Genomic DNA, 25544 nt, shown 5'->3' on the forward strand with positions numbered 1-25544 from the left:
GCCAGAATGGAACAGAGACTCATAAGGGGAGGGACTAAATGGCTTTGGTCTCATTGTTAAATCAAAATCCATTTTATAAATGGCTGAGTTAAATTCCTCATCTAAAGTAAGATATTTTTTACCAAATGAGGGTCTCCTGGGAAGTGATTTATAGAGGATTAAAATATATTGCAAGGTTGTTATACAAGAAGATTATAATACATAGAGAGAATGCTACGTAGCCCTGCTTGTAAGTGATTTGGCTTCTGAATCAGGCTTCCCTCCTCCATGCAAACCCAGTGGCTGAGTTTTTTCTCTGGAACTATGTTATGGAAAATATGATTGTAGCCTTGTGCTATATGCTTATATTTATACCAACACCCCTCTCTCCCTCACTCTCATTCTCTCTCTGTAATAGATATAGATAACAACAACAATGTGTTCTCAAGTGAGTTATGACTTACAACAATGCTTTTCAGGGTTTTCAAGGTAGAAAGTACTCAGAAGTAGTTTATGGGGGCATCTTAGGACTGTGCAGCATGCCTAGGGCTACGCGGGCTGGCTCATCCCCTAAGAAACTCAATGGGGAATTGAACTGGAACCCTCTGGCTCCGTAGCTAGATAGCTAAACAGTAAAGATGGAATTTGTTTATGAATATGAATTTCCCAGTCCTGGCTGCAAGTAATGTGGGCCCGGACCTGGTCTGTCCACTCATATGCTGCTGTGCCGCCAGTGTCCCACTCTTCCTGCCAATTACAGAAGTAGCTTCTCCATCTCCTTGCTTGGCTGGCCACTCCAGGCATGGGGCAGGATGATGAGTCTCCTTGTATGGCTGCTGAGTGGCCAGTCAAGCAGGAAAATGGAGGAGCTACTTCCGCAATTGGCAGGAAGAATGGGACCTAAACAGTTATCTAGCCATATAGATATAGATATAGATATATCACACACACCAAGGCTTTCCATTAACTTTATATGACTATAAAGTGCTGGTTTCCATGCTTATTGACCTGATGATTGTTAAAGAGTTTTGGTCTTTAATACGAGATGATTTCTTACTTGCTTGATTTTCACACCTCTGGCCATGAACTAAAGAATTACCCAGCTGAGTCAGTGTGCTCTACAGGGCCTTGACACATTATCATGTTCCACAGGGAAGTTATTATTGAAGTAGCAAAAATATATATCATAATAAAAATCCCAAAGTGTACTCAAGCAGTTTGGTTAACTTCTGTTAGACATTAAGTTTGTAGCGGAATTATATAGTTTGGTTCCTATTATACCTTACGTGTGACTGAAAGGATTTGTTATGGTGTGATTTAAGGGGCATGGAAAAATATAGTTTTGCCTTACTATCTTGGCATGCCTACAACTTCATACCAAAATAGGGCCATGCAGATATCTTCTTACAGAACAAATGACTTCACGACATTGAGCCCTTTGAAATGATAGATGTGGATTGATTTCCCATAGGTTTCCCACCCCGGGGCAATATTTTTAGTAGACTGCAATATGTTAGTTTAGTCACTCTATTGAGAGTTCCCTTGTTAGCATTTTTTTTTTTTTAAGATTGTAGTGAATTCTGAGAAAGGAAATTTGTAGCTGGAAATATGGGACATGTGGAATGTTACTCACATGTAGAACATTGATCTCCACAGTCATGGCACTTGTAACATCTGCATTCTCTCCTTGTGATTCGTGTGGTTGACAGCCGATAGATACAGATGTAGGTGTTTGTACACTTTGGCTGTGGTCCTTTGAGGACTGAGTCCCACAAGATGACATTTATTTGCTTTTCCCTGGCTTGCTTGTATGAAGAACCTCTGAGCAGGTAACAGCAGCTAAGTTAAGAATGTACCAAAAATATTGCTATAGTAGTTGCAGTACAGTTATAAACAGAAGCAGCAATTAGCACAATCAAGGGTAAGCACAGTAACAGAAGATAGTTGTCAATATTATAAACAGGACAGAGAAGTCCACACAAACCACTCAGCCACACTACCCTTTCCTGGTGTGAATAACCTCTTGGGATTCAATGTGCTGATGGTTGAGGAAAATCTTACTGCCTGATCCCTTCCCAATACTCTGAGCCACCTTGACTCCTGAATGCTCCAGGGAATACCAGAACGCATACCATTGCATAAATACTCAAGGGCACCAGTTCAAGAAAGGCAGCAGTGTGTCTACTCAGTGAAAACGAACGTTGAAGTTTTTGGATGATTCCATTAACTTAAAAGTCAAGTCAGATGTAGGAGAAAAGTGTTTGTGGCTATTTCCATGTTCTTTGGACTGCGTTTTGTCATCTGCCATTGCCACATTTTAGGACACCAACTGTAGATTACAATTCTAAGCAGATCTTTTTATGTAAATGTTTTATTTTAGCATAGCCAGCCACCAGTTTCATCCTGGTGCCCACACTCCTTGAATTTATATCTTAAAAGTCACACCTATGGGTTTGAGAAATATTGGGAATATTTGCTAAAAATTCCCTGTAAAAAGTAAGATCCTTTGATGGAAGTGGGTAGTCTTTTGTCTTTCTCTTTGTTTTCTTTATTTGTCTTTGTACTTCCTTTGCTTTTCACATCCAAGGTAAAACATCTCCCAGGCTCTTCAGCCCTAAATTGCGTTTTTAGCTATGTTGTGAACGGTCGATATATTTTCAAGCACGCTTACTTGTATATTTCTGGCCTCCCACATTGTCCTGCTTTTAACTCTTCAGGGAATGTTGGCTGTTCTTTTGGAATTAGGGCATGCCACTGGCATTTGTGGTTCCACGCTTCCTTCTAAAAAAACTTACAGATTTCAAACAGAGTTCAAATGAACCTTTCTTGCTTTGGAAGATAATAGAGCCAGAAGACAAAAGGTGTCCTGCTGGAAGTCATCAGTATTTGAGACACCACACAGATTCTTGACCTGTCAAAGTCCACAGCATGCTATCCAACCAGGATGTTCTCTGAAATTGCAATGCTGTTAATATGGGGCAAACTTTCTGAAGGTGTTTGGGAAAGGAATAAGGCTAAGCAGCATTTTTCTTCCTTTCTATGGCCTTGTGTTCCTTAAAGTCTGTAATATAAGGTGGAGTCATATTAGAAAAATGTGATTTTTGGTGGCTGTTTTGAAAGAGTGTTGTACCTTAAGGAAGCATCTGAGTACCTAGCAGAAATGTTTGCCACCTCTTGTAATTTGTAGATTAGCTTGCCTTACTTTACATTCTTTAATACGAAGCTTCAGCACAAGAGAAAATTGGACAATCATTTGTCACATCTTTTTTTAATTTGGATTTCTTCATTAAACAGGGGGTTGGACTTGATGGCCTCATAGGCCACTTCCCTCTCAATTATTCTCTGACTCTCAGATCTGGTGCTAATGATGTGCTCTCTGTAATGTGTCATCCAAACTTCAGATAGGGGCTCTCTACATTTTTGCATGTTTATCCCACTGTGTGGGGAAAAACTTCATAGAGGCTGCACTTATAGCCCCAAATTCAGATGCCGGATGATACTGATTTTCTGCTCAAGAAGGGGAACAGAGTTTTGGATTAACAGCTGCTTCGAGCAGTTACTCAGTTTGATCTGAATTTTGTTATTCGTAAACGCACAGAAATCAAGAAGATAAATGTAAATCCATGGGTTTACGTGGCTTTCTTACATTATGATTAAGTATGGATCCCAGCTTTTTTTTAAAAAGGGGGTTCTGTGGTAATGCAGAGTTCATGTCAACATAAAAATTGTTTGTCAAAAAGTCTAGAAAGGTAAAACACATCCCCATAGTCAAAATTTGACAAACAATTGAAACATGACATGCAAGAACAGAGATGATTGTTTCAAAATGTAGCAAGAAGCACTCTGAGAAAGAACAGTCTCCCCTGAGCTGAGTCCAAATATTGTATTAAAATTACAATATACAGACAATAGAGAGCAGCTTAACACTTCTTTTGTATGGTTTGATTTTCAGTCCCATAACTTAAAAAAATAGCAATTTTATCATGTTCTTTGAAATGCTAACTTTCATAACTATTTCTGGCATACTTTTCTTTTTAAAAGTAAGCCACCTTCATCTTATGTCCCTCACAAACTCCATATTATCAGACCTTCTATACTCTTAAGGAAATCAGGGAAGGAGTTTATTACAGGGAAGGAGAATTGCTGCTACTTCTTTTTCATTCTGTTAATAAAATTCTACTTGCATTACAGTGACTAACTTAAAATTCGTATTGCAGTAACAGCAGCTTTCACAGAATTTAAAAATCAACACTGTGTGGAATTATAGTAAAATAAGACACGAGGAGCTAAGCATATTTTTTTTGCTCATGGCTTTTAAGAGTGGGCAAAATAACATATATACGTTGGGTAAAATAACATATTTTGCCCACTCTTTGATAGAATGCATTTGAGCAAATGTAAATAGAGCTGCAAAGTTTATTGGCAGAATAATGTTTGATCTTAGACTTCAGAGAGGAGAGGTCATTACCATACAGAGAGGTCTGTCGTATTGCATTAGTGTGCAGGATGGGGAACAGTAAGTGGAAAAATGAGTGTGGGAATCCAATAGAAATGCTAAATTTATGTATGTATGTATGTATGTATGTATGTATGTATGTATGTATGTATGTATGTATGTATGTATGTATTTATTTATTTATTTATTTATTTATTTATTTATTTATTTATCGGCAAGCAGAGAAAAGAACTGGCTTGGTATATCATGCAACCAACCAAAGATAGTTTGTTGTGGGCACGAATCATTTCAGAATGGTATGAGACCTAAGCAGACTCTGGGCTCTGTGACCCAGGGCCCAGGCTGTCCATATAAAAAAGGGCCGAAGCAGGTTTAGCCAGGAAGACCAGTACAGCAAACATCAGGCTCAAACTGCATGTTACATTTATAAGGGTGCTCCTCTCTTTCCAGAGCTGTAATTAAAGGTGGCAAAATTGGGACTTTGACTTAGGGCAGTGGTTCTTAACCTTGAGTTACTCAGGTGTTTTTGAACTACAACTCCCAGAAACCCCAGCCAGCACAGCTGGTGGTGAAGGCTTCTGGGAGTTGCAGTCCAAAAACATCTGAGTAACCCAAGGTTAAGAACCACTGACTTAGGGCACCAAAATGTGGAGCGTGGAAAAGTTGGTTCTTACAAGTCATTAACTTGCTCACCCTTGGTTTGTGCACTGCCTCCAGCAGACAGAAACACAAAACAGACAGCCTTAGCAGGGAAAAGATATGGCAGTCACACACTCAGACTCTGCTTTTCCTCCCCATTCGTCTTTCCTTGTGTATGCCAATGTCATGTGATCCAAGCTTAACTGATGAGCACAAAAGGGTTAATTATAGTTCTCTCTCTCTCTCTCTCTCTCTCTCTCTCTCTCTCTCTTTCTTTTCTGATTTTACAGTACAGTACTTGAAATGCAACAAAATTGAACTGGCACCACAAAACACGAGTAGAGGAGGGTTAGTCTTTCTCAGCCGAGACTCTTTCGGATATCTCCCCCCACCCCCACCGTCGCAGGTTAACAGACAGAGGCAGACTGTCATTCTGACTGAAAGTCAGGACAAGGAGAAAATGTAGGAGCCGCACAGAGTGCTCATATTACAGACTCTTTGCTGGACTTGTGAAGCTTCCTTGAGGTCGGGCTTTACAGTACTGAGTGTGTCCCTGAAACAATTGCTATTAACCTTCAGTGTTCATGGAGGCTGGTGTAGGGATAAAAAGGTGATGTTCCAGGAGGCACCGATGATGGCCTTGTCAAATACAGCTGATTAATAAAAGGTTGTATTTCAGTTGTAGCATATTTGGGAAGAGTGAGAGGATACACACTGTGTTACCTTGGCGCAGGTATCAGCCACAAATATTTTTAGAGAGCGCCAGGAACTCAAAGTGAGCTGGAAAGTTAAGCAGAAGGATCTCTCTCCTCCCCCTTTTTTTGTCAAGAATAAAATATTCTTTGGAACAGAACCCAAACATAGTCATCTGTTTTGCTGGTGGTGTCTTCATAGTAAGTGATAAAAGATTTTGATGAAATTATTATTTGTGATTCACACAGAATAAAGCGGATATGGTTTAAGTGGGAGAATTCCATGTCTGGTATAGAAATCTGGAGTTTAGGGAAGAAGGGAAATGAGATGGTTAGATAAAACTGAAAGTCACAGGTAATCTGGAGTGAAATTCTTCACATAGCCTGAATTCCCCTGCACCTGAAATTAAGAGCATAAATCACAGAAGGCTGAATCAGATGGTTTGACCCAGAGGGCTATTCCTTTGTTTTATTATGAATAACAGGGAGAAATACCCAAAGATCAACCCGTAAAAGGAATTAAATAATGATTTCGTATAGGATCAATATAAAGTTGTGTATCCGCTGGAGAAGATAAACCAATACAAAGTTATTCAAAAGACCTTTGAAAGAGGTGAGAATTTCACAGATTGGTAGGAAGTACATTAAATAAAGCAGCTTCTACTAGATTATAATATTATGCAGAGGAATTGCATTCCCCAGTCCGCCCACCCCTTATAGGGAAATCATACCGCCACTGCCTGTGAAGTCTAAGAGAGTGGTATAGCTAAAGCTAAAGGAAACACGCTGCATTTGCTCTGAGCTATTAATGCCCTTGAGACACTGAAGCATTAAAGCTGCTGCCAAAGTTCATGTAGAAGGGGTGTCTTCTCCTGGACAGAAGCATCAAATGTGGTGCTATAAGGAAGGAGGTTGCCTTCATTTGGAAAACCTGAGCTTTAAATGTACAGTATATGTAGGAATGTTTATGTTTTGAGAAGTCTTGCAGGTGCAGCAGTAAGATGGAAATCAGGAAAAGCTGCTACTTAAAGCTGCAGAAGGCATGGCAAAGTGGATGCTGGATATTCCAAAAGAAAAAATGGAACATTTGCTGGAACCGTATCTAGGTTTTGTCTCTCTGATTCACATTTTATATCATTTTCGGAGTGTGTCCAGCTGATGTTTCTTTGCTGAGAGGAGGCTAATTACTCCAGCGAAGGTTTCCATCCATGGAATGGCCAGAGATGTGATTTTCAGTGGGTCTCCTTCCTTTGTCCTTCCTTTTCTATATAGCTCCCCACGTGCACACACACCAGCTCCTGAGATTTAAGGTGACCCTTTTGAATAGAAGATGGAGCTTTCCTGGGAAGCTGCAAGAAATGGGGGCATATGGTGAAAATTCCCCATCCTGCTGACTGAAGTTGCCATCAAAGAGCCATTTGTCAGCAGAGGGGCACCAGTTAATTAGATTTATTTAAATTTTTATTTAAATTTATTTTATTTCATTTAAAATATTTCTATCCCACCTTTGTCCCCAAAAGGATCCAAGTCCTCAATTAGTCTTTCAGTGTAGCTGATATTGAAATGTATCAAATGGCACCCCTAAAGCAGGTACATGTTCTTAAGTTGTATTAAGTGGCTGGATTTAGCCTTCTTGTTTTTTACGTGTCATAACTTGTAATCCATGTTGTACAGGCTATGCTGCTTAAGCCAGTTTCTCAATTAGTGTTGTGCATAAACAAATACTGAAATTAATTGAGTACAAGGGGGTACAACTGTAATGTACATAATGAGCAGCATGCGTGAAGACTGAGATACATTATGGGAGAGGCTTTCTAGCCCAGAGGAATGTTTTACTTTTCCCTCCTTCGCCAGCTGATCCCAACACCCTAGTACAAATTACTTTGAAATTGGCCACACTTTCGAAAGCACTTTGCCACTGTGCTTTCAAATATAGAATGCTTTTAGTATCTTCCTCTCTGTTGTTGGTGTTGTTGTCAGCTTGGATGCTTAGCATAACAGGTTGGGAGGTTGAATGTTCTCTGTGGTTTTATGTACCGGTACATGGTTCCATTAGATCAAGTGATTAATATTACAATTCATTTACATGCTCTGCCTCCCCGGCACCACCACAATACTTCTGTTAAAAGATCACTCCAAAAAGTATGTTGAAAACATGCTGCCACTAAAATTCAGTCACGTATGACCTTTGCCAGGGAGATGGTTAAGACTAACTGGAGAGTTTATAAACCTTGAATATTTCATGTAACTTTGTGATTTCTGTATTCTGAATGATAATTTGCTAATGGCTTCTAGTTCCCTTGGGGTTGTTGAAATAGATGCTGAAATAGCAGAAAAATAAGGTGTTGCAAATAAACCCAATGAGCTGTCAAAAGAATTTTTCTACTTCAAAGAAGACCTTTCCTCTGTTTATGCTTCACACACTGACCTCCTCTGGCATGTCCTCAAACATGAAAAAGTTTTGAGGCATATTTTATTTTCTCCTCTTCCATTTTATTTTTAAAAAATCTCTTTGTCTATTAAAATTTAAGATATGAGAATACTGTAGCAAGATTTCTCCTAATCTGCCATAGAATAGTGAGGGCAAAAATTCTCTTTGCTGTTGCTTAGCAACCCTTTTCGTAGCAGATGCACACAGGGCTCCTGATTGTTTAATGCCAGCACTTCTGGCTTCTGTCAACATAAAATGCTGGCTGTAGAAGCGGCAGTAGGAAGTTACACTGAAACACAGGTTAAAAAAAGAAAGGAAATGTCATTCTCTGTGCTTACTTGATGCCTAAATTTTGGGGAGATTCATAAGAAGAATTAGTCATGCCAACATGTTGTATATTATGCTTTCCCTTCCACACCTGAAGGCTTTAGAGTCTAGAATCTAATGCTTTCTAGACAAACAAGGAAAAAAAACTTGTTGGAGCATCTCTTCCCAATGTCATCAGCCCAACCCACCAAATCGTTCCAGGCTATGATTCTCCAGGTAACCACCCTGAAGGAGGCCCAAAAGTAATCCACGAGAGGTCAGGCTTTCTTTGTGATGGCACAAATCAATCAATTAAATTTTTAAAGATAATTTAGAAGAAAAAATATAATGTGTTGAGATAGTTTCCACTAAATAAATATATGTGTATATAATAATAAATCAATACTAGTACTGTACTGTACTACAAAGTCTTGTGAGTGTTTCTGGGCTTGTACCTTGGAAATTTCCATTTAGAAGCCAGAGAAAGCACCACCCAATATACTTTATAAGGAAAATACAGAAGACTGAAACCACAAGGTACAAATGAAAATAGTTCACTAAATTAGTTCCTTTAAGTATACAAATTCTTCCCTTAGAGCTGTGTGTGTCAACATTCACATATGAAAGTAAGGATCTGGTTTTCTGATTCCATTGTGTATCTGAGCCTATTAAGTATTAGAATAAAAGCAACACCAATAGGAACCAACACATCCAGTTCTACATATAAATCAAGTTGCCCTATCTCTGCATCCAGTATCAGTGTTCCAAAACTTTGTAACCTAGGTGGATATCATGTGAGCATATTACTGCTGCACATACAGGAACCAGCAGTTGGATTTAGTGGGATAAAAGACTGGCATCATGTTTAAATTGGATCTTGGGAAAATACCAGGTAATACCATTTGACATAACTGTTACAGTAGTTCCACTGGGTCAGACTTTATTTGAATGGTATTAAAAGAGAATTTTCATTATAAATTAGCTGGCAGAAGTCAGTAGTGGAGCCAGGAGGAAACATATTTGTTGTACAGTGATCTCAGTGGGTTTCTTTTCTTACCTTAAACACAGAACATGGGAAGCTGAAATAAACAGAAACTTCTTCAAGACTAAAATGCAAATAGTACTCCTCTCGTAGCCTTAGCTTCAGCAAGGTTGCTGCATCACATGCCCAAACACTATGTTGTTGAACCAGCTGTGGTTGCAAAATATTATGATGTGACATAATTACTACTTTCCTAGAAGATAATGGAATTATTAATGTTGCAAATAAGAGTGCATTGATCATGAACTTGCAATGCAGCCTAATTATTCATTTATTCAACATTTTTTCATTTATTCAACTCTTAGAATTGACTTTGCAAAGAGTTCATACAATTAGAAAAAAGTTAAGTAACTCTAATCTATTGCTGCTGCGAAAACTCTTGACCCTGTTTCTAATTCTTCATTTGACATACCCATATGTTATGCAGTGTAAGAGAGATTAGACCAGGCATGAAACCACTATAAGAGTAAAGTTTTTTAATGCTTGCAGTAATCAAGCAATTAATCTGTGTACACTGTAATAGAGATATTTGTGTTGCATTTCATTTTTCTCCATAATTATTTCAGTTAATTATTAATACGATGACCTGAACTACCTGGCTGCCTCCTTCTTCTGGGAACAAGAGGAATCTGTAGTTTTTCACTTGTAAAAGAGCCTTTTGAATAACTTCCTCAAGGAATAGCATACTTTCCTTGCTATACGAGGTTTCAAATACTTTTAATGTCAACATCTAGTATCCAACATGGGAGTTTTGGATCCTTTGAACTATGAATCCCATAGTTTTTCATTCTGGGAGTTCTACCTGACATAAGGACACCTAAATGTAACTTATCTAAGAGAAAAGCCTTAACTGGTGCACAATATTGTGCCTGTGTTGCTAACAGAAAGAAAGATGTCAAGCTTTACATGGCAAAGAGCAGCTAGAATGTTGACAATACCAATGACAGCCATCATGATGGCCTACAGGATACTCACTTATGCTCACTACCATTCACAATTGCTGAAAACAGTCCTGACAATTGCTTTGTGTTTGGGTGAGAAGTAGTTAACTGATGAAAAAGAGTTTCTGAAATTTTCCCTTACTTGGTGTCACTTTGTGAATGATGGTGAGCACAAGAGGGTATTCTGTAGACCATCTTGACTTATAATGACATCCATTTTAAGCTAGTGAAATTTGCAGTAATTTCAAGAAAAATTGGTTGGATATAGAATTTTATTTGGCCTGTCTGAACATATCTGAGCAGGATTCTACTAATTGCTCCTGCTGGTCAAAAAGGTACTCTTCATCAATCTGGATCGTAAAGAAAAAGGAGGAGGATGAAAAGGGAGGAGGAACATGAATGCTGCAAATTTGGCTATATGTTAATAAATAATCATAATCTGCCACCAAGTCAGTTCTGGCTTACAGCAATTCTTTTCATGGTTTTCCAGATAGAGAATACAGTACTCAGAAGTGGTTTACCATTCCCTTCTTCTAGAAGCACCCTGGGACTGTATGCAGGTTGCCCATGGCCACACAGACTAGCTCTACTTGCAGGGGGCACAGTGGGGAATCAAACTGACAGCTTCTGGCTCTGCAGTCAGGTATCTAAACCACTGAGCTAACCAGCCAGCCAGCACAGGTGTATGTTAAGGATACAAAGTCATTCCCCTGGATGGAGAATGGAGGTGTACAGGTATCCAATTATGGCTTGCATTGTCTACTGGGATGGAGATGAAATGGTCTAAATAGATAGGTATGGGAGATGATGATTCTTAAAATAATGAGACCCAAAGTCACTTTGGACTTTAAAGGGTAAAACCAATTCTCTGAATTCAGCTTGGAAGCAGACCAGCAGTCAACGCAGATTGCAAGGAACTGGCACAATTTGAATGTATTGGTGAGCTAACTCTCTGAGCACTCTAACCATTGTATTTTAGACTGCCTGACCAAAGTCCTCGGTTCAAGACCTATTGCAAAGGAAGCTACACATATAAATGCATTGTAATAACCCAAATGGGAGGTTACCTGACCATGAATAACTGATGCAAGGGTATTGTTTTCCAGGTACAGCTGTAATTTATACATCAGCACAAGCTGTTAAAAGGTGGTCTGTAAGTTAACTGTTCCACTAGTGGCAATGATGGATTTCAATGCATAATCAGACAATGAACCTGATCCTTAAAGGCAATACAACCCCTTTAAAACAGCTTAAATTCTACTTAACCAGATAGATGTACCAGCTTCAAATATCTATAACATGTCCAGATTGAGTTTTAGTTTATTGGCTCTTAAGGCTTTAGTGCTTTCTTTTAGATTTAATGGACAGAGTCTTGTTGAGCAGACCCTCATGCTCTGCTGATAATAGCTTTGTCCTCTCTCCCTTGTGCCATTGCAAATCATGGACTGCACCGACTGACAACAATCGGGCATCTGCCCAGTGTATCTGAGATAATGTGAAAATTTCCTCTCTTCTTTTGCCTCTTCTTTTTCCCTGCCTCTTTTTTTACTTTCCTTTTTACAGCAGTTGTACTAAATATAAAGTTATTGTGATTTGCCAGGAGATAATGAGCCCTTTGTCAGGAAGAATGACAAATCTACTTGTCTACCAGAATGCTGAGGCAGGGTTTCAGTGCAGGGAGTCACTAAATTGCCTTTGTCAAATACAAACACCTAGGAAGGGAGCCGAGTTTCAGTGGTCTTTTTTCCGGTTTCAGCAGCATTCCAGCAGAGCTAATCTGCTTTGGTTTTATACAAATTGTAACGTATGCAGGTATGCCAAGTTTGGTTCTTACATGCAATCTCCCTGTTTCCCACGCTAGCAGCATCTCAAGAAACACAAGTATTATGGTTTCTAAATTAAAGTGAGGCTGTCCTACTTTAGGCACATCATGAGATGGCAGGATTCTCTGGAAAATACAATAATTCTGGGAAATCTGGAATGCAGCAGGAAAAGAGGAAGACCAAATATGAGATGGACTGATTCCCTAATAAGCAGTTAAGGGCAGGACATTCTGGAGATTGCTAATTTAAAGGGTTGCTTTAAATTGGAGTCAACTTGACAGCACATAATAAACGGTTTAGGGCCTCGATACTTGGCGGAACGCCTTCTCCCGCCAAGATCTACCCGTGTCATCCGCGCGAGCCAGGAGGTGAGGTTGAGGAGCCTAACACCGAGGGAGGCCCGGAAGGAGAAGACAAGAAATCGGGCCTTCTCGGCGGTGGCTCCTCGCCTCTGGAACAACTTACCTCCTGTGATCCGCAGGTCTCCCTCGCTGGGTGTCTTCAAGAAGCAATTGAAGACATGGTTGTTCCGGCAGGCCTTTCCATCATACTCCTCTTGATCCCCCTCTTTTTTGTTTTTGTTTTTTGTTTTGTGTATTATATGATTTAATGTAGTGCCTTCTTCTTTTAGAATTGTCTGTTTTCGTTGTTTTATATTATTTTTATTGTTGTTAGCCGCCTAGAGTGGTCCTTTTGGACCAGATAGGAGGGGTATAAATCAAATAAATAAATAAATAAACAAATCAACGAATTAATCTTTTTAAAAAAATTCACATTGTTTGAGAGAAGCATCCATGCATTTCCAGAATATTGAGCGTTGGGGAAATCAGAGTAAGAAAATAACACAGTGGTTCAGCTCTTTGTATGGAAGGCAACTCCTGAATTCAGATTGAATCCCTCTTCCCCCCAAATGAATTTCGTTGCCACTACTAGTCACAGTTATCCTAAAATCCTCAGTCTCCCCACTGTTTTCTAAACACTGCCTTACTTGTACTGTACAGGTAGAAAAATGCTTAAAGGAACCGGATACTTGGCACACTGTGTGGCTGTATGAGTTCAGTCCGTGGATGCGAGCAGTTAAAGTGAAGTATTAGAGTGTTAGGTGAGAGAAAATATGATTAAAATATACATGAAGATTAGGATTGAGAAGTTAGTCAAACCGAATAACAGTGGAGACAGGTTGGTCCCAGGATTATCAGGATTAGGACCAGTAAATTGACACAAACTTTCCATAAAATGAGACATACAGTGGTGCCTCGCTTAGCGATTGCCTCGTTTAACAATGTATTCGCTTAGCGATTAGGTTTTTGGAGCGATTTTACGCTCTGTTTAACGATATTTCCTATGGGGAAAATTTGCTTAGTGATGTTCAGGACCTTGCCTCGCTTAGCGATGACAGTTTTAGGTCCCCTGTTTCGCTTAGCGATGTTCCGTTTTCACTATTTTAAAAGTGTCTTTAAAGGTTCAAAAATGGTTTTAAATGCTTGGGATCGTTAGTGCACCTTCTAAAACGCGTGCAAACTTAATTTGGGTTTGTTCTGAGTCTTCATTAATTTTTGGTGAATTCCCCCCCCCCCCATTGGAAAGCATTGAACTGCAGGTATGACAGCTGTCAAAATCGGGTTCAATGCATTCCAATGGGAGAGAAAAAAAATTCACCAAAAATTAACGAAGAGTCAGAACAAAGCCAAATTAAGTTTGCACACGTTTTAGAATGTGCACTAACGATCCCAAGCATTTAAAACCGTTTTTGAACCTTTTAAGACACACTTAAAATTGCAAAAACGGACATCGCAAAACCATTGGAATGCATTGAATAGGCTTCAATGCATTCCAATGGGGGATACATTGTTTCACTTAGCGATGTTTCCTATGGCCATTTTCACTTAAGGACGGTAATCCGTTCCCATTGGAATGGATTAACCGGTTTTCAATTCATCTCTATGGGAAAATGTGTTTCGCTTAGTGATGTTTTCCCATAGCAATGGGTTTTTTTGGAACCAATTAACATTGTTAAGTGAGGCACCATTGTATTTTCTGTTACGAAGACATAACAGTCTAGGCCCCCTATTATTAGAAGGGCAAAGGAAAGGGCTAAACACATGAGGAACCTAGTTGAAGATGAAGACAGAGCAGGAAGTTCCACTGGGGGGCAGAGATAAGACAGCAAAAAGATGTGCTGGACAAATCTGGGAGCTGTCATTTGGCAGATCTAGAGGCAAGAGAAGCTAGGTTGGAAGTGCTCATTTCTTTGTCTGTAGCTAGATCCTCTGCTGAGGCTTTGATGTGAATATGACTGTCATTCATCAGAGCTCTCTAAATCACAGTGCCATTTGCCTGCAACCAGCACATTGCAAGTATGGAAACCCCTTACTGATTGTTTCTAGTCTACATGGTTAGTAGTACTGGCATTAGAGAAAGAGGTGGAGTTGTGCCAGAAAAAGAAGAAAAAACTGTAATTGGTAGCTCCTAAACCCTTGCAATCTAAAATATAGCTTGGGTTTTTACATGGCAAATGAGATGATAAGAAGACAGAATTGTGGTCACAATGGTATTACAGGTTGGCTAATGTGAAATAATTGTGACCTCTGCAAGAAGAACTAACTTAGTAACAAAATGAGATTCCATAATACTTTCTCTTTTTTGTCTTTGTGAAAAACCAATTGAATTTCAAGAGGGAGACAAATATCATTTGAAATATTGGGGTACATTAATAGTATCAACATATGCTTTTTAATAGCAGTTTAATAGGCTCAATTCCAAGAGTGGAAAAGGTTAAAAGAAATATTTTTATTGGGATTTTCTGCTTATTTGGATATATCAGCAGGGTTTTATGAATAAATAAAGGTGATCATGCTGAAATGTTGTAACTTTTTAGAACATCCTTACATAGTGGGGATCATTGCTTCAGATAATTTATGCCAGTAATTTGTTTTTTTGGGTTTCTGCTAAGATTAGCACTTGCAGCCATAGTCTAACTTCCAGTAATTTACAAGAGCCAGGGATCACAGTGACAGTCTACACTCAGTGACAGGCCTTCTAATGACTCGGGTAGTTTAGATATGTAAGAAAAGGTACTGAAGAGGCAGTGATGAATATTCAGTGTGATGGCATCTATTGGTACTAAATCATCGGAAATGATTTAAACTGTCCGATAAAGTTTAAATAAGCATTTTGTAAACTGTAGCCTCTTTGTTTGCTTGCTTGTTTCTTTAAAAAAAAACCTGCATTCCCTATGTTCCATAAAATTGAGTTAGCAGTTGATAATTCCTTAAAAATGGAGAAATAACAGGGAGAGAACACAGCAGGATCCTTTCAAAGGTACATCTGATATCAATATCCAGCTTACATCTTTAGGGCTGAGCCTTAGTCCTTTGCCATCTGAAATTGCTGACAGCTGTCAGCCCTGTGCCAGGTGCAAATGCATTAATCATATTACTAGCTGCATCTGTTCTTGGGAAAGGGATGGGTCCTGCCTTTGAGGACAGGTAACTGGCTGGCAAAGACTTATTTTTCTATTGTTATGCAGAGCAGCATGTTCAACCTATTACTGGAGACTGCTGGACTGTGATAAGAACTAATTGACTGGCAATGCTGAATTTGCATTCTGTTGTTTGTTCCCAGAAATCAATGGATAACCTGTAAGTCACAGTGTTATTGAGGTCAGCATATAACACATGGAAATCATATGGTTTGATTTAACTCCTAGGTTACTGGAAATCTGTGATCTTTTGCTTTGCCTTTCTCCCAAATCTTCGTGTTCTCATGTGTTTTCTAAGACAGGAAGACTAACACTAGCAGCACAGAATAGTCAACCAATACATCTTATTTAACAACAGTCTTGACTAAAAAATCTTCTGCCTGTTTACCTACAAATTGGCACTTCAGTATCACTTGCTAACTCTGGCTTTATATTTGTTATGCCTTTTAAGACCACAGGTGAGAGGCTGGAAAAAGGTAATATTTGGGCAATGGTATCTCATAAGGACTGAAGCATTTATGTCCTATATAAGAAAAGTCAATTTTAAGACATTTTAGAAGTTTCTAATTGGATGGTTTTTACACACCTGATAGAACACATAGTGCATTCCTCAATTTGTATTGTATACAAAATTAATCTGTAACTGCAAATGGGAATAGAGTAGCTAATACGGTTTTGTAGTCATAACAGGTAAGTGTAGTTTCTTTTTTCTACAGACTGTATGTTGATGGGGAGGATGCAGTGTGACTAGAAACTGAAGCTGTCTCAGGTTTAATAGGACTCAGTTGGGACAGTGGGGTTGTTCAACTAGCATTTAGATCAGGGGTGTCCAACCTTTCACCTTCCCTGGGCCACATTAGAAGATGAAAATTTGGTTTGGGCCGCACATACATTTGGTTTGGGCCGCATGGGGGGGGCAGCCCTAGCTGTTCTCCGCAGCCCTGCTCCAAGCGCGCTTACCGGCAGCTGCAATCTCAGACAGCAGAGGCTGCCAGCTTCGACTCCGGTGGCTTTATGGGGCTGGGAGGGGGTCTGCCTATTGACGGGGACGGTGCAATGCAGTCACGCAGCCCCCCTGTCCCCTCCCACTCCTTCCTTCCTTCCCTCTCTCTCCCTCTACTGTTGTGACATGCCCCGGCCACATTCTGGCCGCAAGCGCTGGCAGTGTAACTTGAAACTTTGGAATTTCTTTAAAAATAAAAAATTGCACTGGGCCGCATTACGAGTTGACCTGGGCCGCATGCGGCCCTCGGGCCACAGGTTGGACAAGCCTGATTTAGATTGATGCTTCTGTTCACATGGAAACATTCATTGACCTGGATAGTTTTGAGGCAAGAGACCACAGGAACCTCAAATCACTGGAACATATGTCCTTCTCTGTCATTTGCACTGCCCTCTTTCCTGCCTCTGCCTTTCCCTCCTTTCATCTCCTTAACAAATAATTCACCACACCAATCTTTGCCGGGGCAGAGTGAGGGCAGCGCAGTGCACCAAGCTTATCTGACACAGTGCTGCATCTAGAAAAAGAATTTTTAAAAAATATTTGCAACAGAAGTGGAAGGGTTTCTCCGCTGTGCACTGCTAGAGGAGGGTGGGCAATCAGTTGCATACAGTTATGGAACAATGGTTAATCTGGCCAGACAGGAAAAGGGAAACAACTGGAACTGTTCTAGGCTTGCAGTAGTGGAGTGCTTCTTAGGAAGCAACCCCAGCTCAGCTGCCATTATATCTGAAGGAGCACCGTGCTCATGTCAGCCTAGAACACACCCACCACTACAATGCAAGCAAATCCACATGCCAGAAACCAAAATGAAATGATGTGATCCCAGTTGCTGTACCCTCCACGTTCCCCAGAAATCAGAAGCCTCTACCTGTGTATCAAAAAGGTCCAAATGCCCATAAAAAGCTGAGTTGGTTTGCAGTTGTACATTGTGCAGTTGCCCAAAAATCCGTTGAACATCTCTGTGCCAGCAGCAGTCCAAAATGGGGATAAATCATAGTGTAGTCATGCAGTTAGTCTTTTCTCCACATCACGTCTATTGTAGTGTACCCATAAAATCTGAATGAGAAGAAAATAGGAAAGCACAACTGGATGTGAAAAATTAAGAGGAAAAAATGTCAATTAAAAAAGATGGATCTATGGCTAGACTGTAGGATTTAAGGGGGAAATATCTGCAGGTGATAATGGATAAGAGAGTATTTATAGGCATAATCAATAGTTAACTTCTTGGCTTAGCATTTTATCATTAGGCACTAATGATAATGGAGATATTTACTAGTTATAGCTACTGTTTGTTTATCTAAACAACACAGTATTTTTCAGCTGAAACCTTCTGTCTGAATAAATTCTTCTGGAAACCTATTTATTAGTGGGTGTGCCATATGTCAGGTATTTCTGTTCCCCAAAATTGAATATTCCAAATCCAAGAATAATTTTTCTGAGATGGAACTTCATCTAGAATGCAGATAGCTATTTGAGGAGTAAATATATCATGTCCGCCCCACTCCTATCAATAATTGTAGTATTAGCTAGCCATTGAAAGCTTTCTACTGAAGTACTGTCAGCTCAAGAATAAAATAAAATCTCTTAACAAATGTTCTATGCAATTAAAGGAAGCAGTCAAGCTGCCCTGAAACAATGTTGCTATGTCACCTTGTAGTGGGCTTCTAAATTTGGCTGTTTTAAAAAATAAATCCAAGATATAATAGATTGGAAATAAGAATACAAGTAAACAACAACCACATCTTTTGTTTTTCAACATTAATTAAATGTCATAATGCCTGTGCAGCAGGAGTTTTTAAGGGCTAATTTCAGATAATTAAATTTTTTCCCATATGTGTAGTGTAGGTAGCAATTTCAGAATGCAAATATTATAAATCAAGGAGAAGCTGTCTATGACTATGAATAGCCCCATCTACTCCTGCTTCTCTTGGCCCCTTTCATCCTGCTGGTTTCACTGCAAGCCACCGTCATGTCCTCCTTTGCCCAGACCTCCAAGAGATAGCTGCTGGTGGTGACATTGTGTGTTTCTTTTTACTCAGGATATGGGTCACATGTTGGTCACATTTTCCTCACCCCCATCCCGAGGCTGAAGTAAACTTCAGTTTCTTCCGGTTTAGCAATTTGAGCCCTTTATTGACAAAACAGTGTGGAAAAACTGGAGATGAGTGTGGAACATCACGTGTCTCCCTGAGGAGCCTCATTTTGGAAAAGCTGATATTTCTGATTTCTTCTCCTGTGGCAGTATGAACTGGTTGGGAGAAAATGTAAAAAGAGCTCAAAACATCCTGATTTCAGAATGCCAGACTAGTGAATAACTGAAGGATGCTTCATACAGCAAAATGAAAAGAAAGACGGGGGAAATGTCGTTTGTTGACATTGTGTTGATGAATTTGATTTGAGGGCTTAATTTTCCAAGATCTTAGCTCCACAAATATTAGTGAGATTTTATTTAATTCAACAGAAGTAACCCAGATTCACTAATTCCCTGCAGCAAGAAGCAAAGCAACACCCCCTGCATTGTGTAGGGCTAACCCGAACCCAAACATTGCCTGTCACCCACATCAATCCCCCATATCACATGCTGTCTCCCCCCCTGTCCCATTCATTGCTGGTGTGCATGACAGTGCAGCCAGGAACGAGAAGGCATAGTGGAAATGTGCTGGAAAGCATGAGAGCAGTTTACACATGCCTCTGTGAGAAGAGGAAGAGGTGGTAGCAGAAACCCAAGTTTTGGCAGAAACTGAATTGTTGGCACTTCTAGAGACTGGCTCTCTATTTCTTGATTGATTGGCGTCCATTATTTGATTGCAAGGCTCTTTTCTTGATTGCTCGGTGACAAGTAAATCCTCAGAGCCAAGGTATCATGGGATAGGTGAATTGCAAGATCATCTTTGCTGAAGCAATGTAGAGCTGGCATCTTGCTTTTGGAGGTGCTGATATTGTGCCACTACTGTGGCAGTGTGTACTGGTATAAGGAGAAAGAGACAGCTCTGCAGATAAAAAGCTGTCAAAGGACGATAGATAATCTTGTGACAGTATCACCACCCCACTGTACCCTACTGGTTGAGGCAGCAGCCCCCACTGGGCCTAATTGGTAAGGCCGAACCTGGTCTAACACATTGTATTGTTACTATCAGGGAGGAGGGGAGGGGTTGTAGCATTTGGATACTAAACCCTTTGACTAAGGAGGTTGGTACACTATTTGTGGTTCTTTAACAATACCAACCATGTAAGAGTTGGCTTGTGAGCTGGAGCATCTCACTGTAGGTTGGGGATTCAATTCCCTCTTGTGTTTTGTTGCAGAAGAGCCAGCCTATAGGGTTGTGAGCAAGCTGATCAGTCCCAGAGAACTTGAGAGAAAGAGAATGGTAAAGCATTTCATATGTAAAAAGCCTTGGAAAAGTTTGCCACTAGTTGGAACTGATTTGATGTCATCTAATTATTAGGGTTAATTCTACAAGATGCAGTCTTGCCTTGAGAACATACAGATATTTGTCCAGTTGTGTCTGACTCTAGGTGGCGGTGCTCATCTCTGTTTCCAACCCCATAGAGCCAGCGTTTGTCTGCAGACAGTCCTCCATGGTCATGTGGCCAGCGTGACTAGACACGGAACGGCATTTACTTTCCCACCGTGGTGGTACCTGTTTATCTACTCACATTTACATGCTTTTGAACTGCTATGTTGGCAGGAGCTGGGAGAAGCGATGGGGGCTCACTCTGTCAAGTGGATTCGATCTTACAACTGCAGGTCTGCTGACCTTGCAGCACAGAGGCTTCATATACTGTAGCTGATAATAAAGCCAAAAAGCCCACTCTCTTCTAGTACCACATTAATGATTTCTGTTTGATTCCCTTAAAGCAAAGGCTGCCTGTAACCAAGTTCAGAGTTAACTCAGTGTAGAATCTAATGTAAAAAAAAACCCCAAAACAAAAACAAACCAACAAACCGAAACTATAACAGACAAAACTTATGAAATTTTCATGGCAAATATACTTTGATTTGATACCTTATTCTGACATGTGTAGACACAGATGATTTAAATCAGCTGCACCTACAGTATGTTAGGAATATGTTTTACAATATTTAAACTTCTGTATGCAAAATTGTGCCATTGTTGCCTGTAAATATGCTAAATACCTCCTGTAGCGTCTTGTAAATATGCAAAACACCTCCTGGAGTTAGTCCTCTGCTTCCATTATAAAGAACAACAAAGCTTCTACTCTTAGACTTGTTTTTCCCAGGTGTAAATCTGCCCTCTTTGCTGCTACCAGGCAAACATGTTGACTGACAGGTTTTGCAGTTTTACCATAATTGTGAGCTTTGCTTTCAATCATTGTGCTTTTGAAACAGCAGGGAGTGATGATGTATGTTCAGTTTTAAAGCAGCAAAGGGCATCACACTGCCAGCACCTAATAAATCATGAAGAGACATATGCTGCTGTGGCTGCATTTTCTTCTTTCTTTCCTCTCCTGGCATCATGCACATAAAACACAACATTTTGCCTGGGTTCCCTATATCAAGTAGTTATGAGAGGAGGAACTGGGAGACAGAGAGGAAATATTGCATTTCTCTTATGTAACTTCATTTACTAATAACATAGTAATTGCCATTTTAAAATAGATGTTCTGTGGTTTTATTTTCGTGACACACATTGAGATTTTCTTAGAGGAAATGCAGGATTGTTTATGGAAATCCTCTCTCGTCTCATTCTCACTCTGTGACTGTAGAATCTCACTTCGCTCATGCAGGAGATCTGTGTGAAGTTTTCTGCTGCTCTTGATTCTGTCATTGAGCTAAACAGGCTCTATTTTCTGTGGAAATTTGACAACTGTAAGCCTTTTGATGGGTTGTTGGTCTCTTTTGTAACATTCAATTGACCCTTCTATGCTTGCTGTATGTGTGCCTCTTTGGCTTCTTATAGGGAAAGGATGCTTGTTTTATGCATACTTTGTCCATAAAATGTGAATCCGTTACTGAATCTGACTGAAATGCAGGATTGTGGGTGGAAATCCTGTCTTGTCTCATTCTCACACGTGGGACTGTAGAATTAAAAATTCTGCTCTAACTGGGACTACCAATAGAATTTGGGCCATTAAGTTCCAAGAATTGAGAAGAATCAGAAAATTTAGGTTTCAGATATGCTTTTAAAATGTTTATTCATTTTAAAATGTCACATATTTTTAGATTAATAAAGGAGACTGTGAGTCTTATGGTAAAAACAGTGGAACAGAACACAAAGGCTAAAATCCTGTTGCTCAGCATTAGAGATGAGGGTATTCATATACAAATATGAATATCCCTGGGCAGCTGGAGTCAATGAGGGCCCGGCTCCTGGGGCCGGACTGCCCACTCACATGTCTGCTGCCACCGCTGGGCCCGCTCATCCTTCCGATCGCTCCCAAGTGCCATTCTCTTCCTGGTCATCTAGCCACTCCTGACAGAGGGAGGGAGGATGAGTCGCCCTGCAAGGCTGCCGAGCGGCGCTCCAGAGTGATTATGAAGGAAGAGAGGGGTCGCCACTGCCACCGGCCATGTGAGTGAACGGTCCAACCCCAGGGGCTGGACCCTCATTAACTCCAGCTCTGCTGGGAGATTCATATTTGTATACAAATACACTTACCCCCGTTTCTACTCAGCATTAGTAAATTACACTGCCGTAGGACCAATGAATGAGTCAACATCTCTATAAATTCAGTTGATTCAAATGGACCTACTTTAGCAGTAATTTATTATGCTAAGCAACTTTAAAACCAGCATTGCAGTGTTGCAAACACATATTATACACAGCGTATTGAATTCATACTGCAGCCTTATCAGTGGCCTGAGGTAAAAATAGAAGTGTTTACCAAATATATGGTCTCAGTGTGAGGCTGGTGTGCCCTATATAGCACTGAGCCACAAATTAAAAAGGCCTAATTCAAAGGAAGCCCCTGTTCTTTCTTCTGAGTGAAAATGTTAGTTAATGTTTTTAAAAATCTGTGTGGTTTCCCACAATGCAGGCTGCACATTTTCAGAGGTTTGCTAGATTAACATAAATTGTCTCTGTTCTGTATATGCTGAATATTTTCTATGCCTTTAAATGAGATGGTTTTGCTTCACTTTTGCTGCATTAGATTCTTTTTGTCATCTTTTAATAAAATGCATTAATGATTTTGAGGTACCTTCAAAAGAAGATTTTCAAAATTATTGTACATCTTCAAATAATATCACAACACACTGGTATTAATTACCAGATGAAACCAGTTAGGTGTAACTTTGTGGGCTTTAATGTGAAGGAAGTCAATGTAACTACAAAATAGTTAAGTCTTTTCACCTGCACTTAAAATATATTTCTGTGGGTCAGAAAAGAACAAAAAGTGTAAAGCTATTTTTAAAATATCTATTCTAAGATACACATAGTTACTGAAATCATAAGGAAAGAAAGTGACATTTGTTAAGTAATGCCTGCTTAAATAATCCTCAATGCAATGTATTCTGGGGGGAAAGTTTTAAAGCATTGTTTAAAAAGTTAAACTTTGATCATGACCAAAACTGAGCAGCTCGATGCACAAGAAGCCTTATATAGGCATGGTCTATGTGTTACACTAGTTTAATCTGTAGCAAAATCTGTGACTTTGCTCTAGAGCCTCCCCTGCAGAAGGAGGGGCTCCATCCATGTGCAATAAACTTCTGATACAGCATAACTTGCCAGTTCTATAACACCCCTCTGCTGCAAATCTGCTCCATTAGGAGACCCTCTGGAATGGAATGGGATGAAGCTGCTCAGGGATGTTACTGAGCAGCCAAACTGGAGGGGTCTGTAAAACCCTATGTTTTCTTGAAAACAGTGATTTGATGGGACACTTACAATCTTTTGCAAGCTACTGCAAAAATACATAATTCTTGGAACCACTAACCTTCCGAGTTCTTTCCTAACCTTCTGGTAGTCCTAACTAGAGCAGACCTATTGAATTAGTGAGATTTAGGAGTTGCCTCAATTCATCTACCCTAGCTGCGATCATCAGTTGAAGTTGGTTATATGTGTTTATTTCTGTACATTTCTGTATATGGAATACTAGATTCTTATCATGCACAGCCAGGGTGTAGCGGATGAGGTGTGTAAAGCCCAACTTCCCCAGGCATGAAGTCTTTAGTTTGATAAGTAACATCAATTTTTATTTTATTTATTTATTATTTGATTTGTATCCCAACCATCTGGTCTATACGACCGCTCTAGGCGGCTCACTTTTCTTGGCAAACTTTTTATTTGGTTCCTGTCTTCTATTCCCATCTACATTTTTCAAAATGATTTTTGGGTGGGGGCTGAATTTATTAATGGCACTTCATCATGGATCGTCCTTGGAACAAATTTCCAAGAGCCTTTCTGCTCCATTTTCAAATAGTATTGCAAGAATATGTATGTATACTGGAAAAGAGGTATGTATGCACAACAGATGGTGAGCCAGAGTATACCTCTGGGGGAACGCCATGTTTCCCCCAAGCATTTACCAGCAATACTCGTAATTGCCATTTGAATCAATCTAACAAGAATTCACCCATTTGTAGTTGAAGGTAAACCGGACCTTTCAAAGGTAAACCACCAGATTTTGCTCTCGTATGCTCAGAACAATTCCAGAATATATTTTCAATGGTAAAGATAAGCCTGAATAAACAACCTCAAATACACTGATAAGTGAATATCCTGGGAATAAACAGCATCTGAATATATATTTTTTCAGTCCCTTTGCTTTGTGGAGATGAACAGCTACAAACAAAGGATCCACTGACCTTCTGAGTTCCAGGTGATTTAACTTCGGTGCATGTGGAAGATGGCAAACGTAAAGGGAGATAAGCCTTCAATAAACAAGCTGACCTAATCAATTATGAGATCTTGATTAGGTGTGACATGGAATATCAAATTAGCAGCATAACCTTTGTAAAACAAAGCAGTAAGCTCCAAGTGCAAATGCTGAAGTATCTGTTCCACCATTGACTATAGATATGGAAAGTTCACACAGTGCTGATGTGAGGGTGTACTGGGGTTTCTCTCCTTTTTTTTCTTTTTTCTTTTTTTAAAATTTCATTTGTTTCCTTTTTATGGGCCTGGCTGCTTCAAAATGTTTATTGTAAATGGGAGAGTCTTGATGGGTTGGAGCAATTATTTACTCTTAGCAAACAGAAAATTGCAGGCTAGTAGACATATTGGGGCATCAGTATATCCAGGTAAGGACAGCTCAGCCCTAGAAACAGAGGCAGAGGATGGACCATCTCTCTCCATTCCTGAGAATGATACCTGAAAGCACGGGCTTGGTTTGAAGGTAATAAGAAGAACGTTCTGCTCAAGGAAGGCCTTTCTGAGATTTGAGGCTTGCTCAGGAGTAGGAGACTTCTTCAAAGGAAAAACATCCTAAAGGAAACAAGTGGCAAGAATACATAGGACACAGCAGCTTAGTCAGCAATATTAACCTTCCTTTAGGAGTGTAAAACAAGCTGATCAAAACAATACTTCTTCAGCGCTCCGGGTTCTGCCTTCTGTGTCATTTCCTGTGACTACTCTGGTGTATGTGACTTTGGACTTTTATGGCTACATCTCTTGGCATTTCTCTGCCTGTTTGCTGTATAAAACTGAACTGTTTAGACCCTAGACTATTGTTGCACTTTATCTCTGGATCCTCTTTGTTGGGACAAAGGTGGAAAGAAAGAGGTCCACTCTGAAGAGAAGAACAATGGTGATGGCAAAGAGAGGTAATGACAGGCAGCAGTTTCCGTCA

At 39.8% G+C, this 25544-nt stretch overlaps 1 protein-coding gene across 6 annotated transcripts in view; it reads left to right on the plus strand.

Annotated features, from left to right (window-relative positions):
* Positions 1–25544, plus strand: part of SMYD3 (SET and MYND domain containing 3) — a 506262-nt gene that overhangs the window by 195220 nt on the left and 285498 nt on the right. For 2 of the 6 annotated variants that reach the window (XM_072992859.2, XM_072992866.2), the window contains exon 1: positions 15815–15950. The exons of 3 other annotated variants lie outside the window; for them this stretch is intronic. The gene's annotated coding sequence lies outside the window, so the exon portion shown is untranslated. One more of the 6 variants, XM_072992864.2, reaches the window with a different exon arrangement.

Source organism: Pogona vitticeps, chromosome 1 (assembly GCF_051106095.1).
Source record: "Pogona vitticeps strain Pit_001003342236 chromosome 1, PviZW2.1, whole genome shotgun sequence".
Classification (NCBI taxonomy): domain Eukaryota; kingdom Metazoa; phylum Chordata; class Lepidosauria; order Squamata; family Agamidae; genus Pogona; species Pogona vitticeps.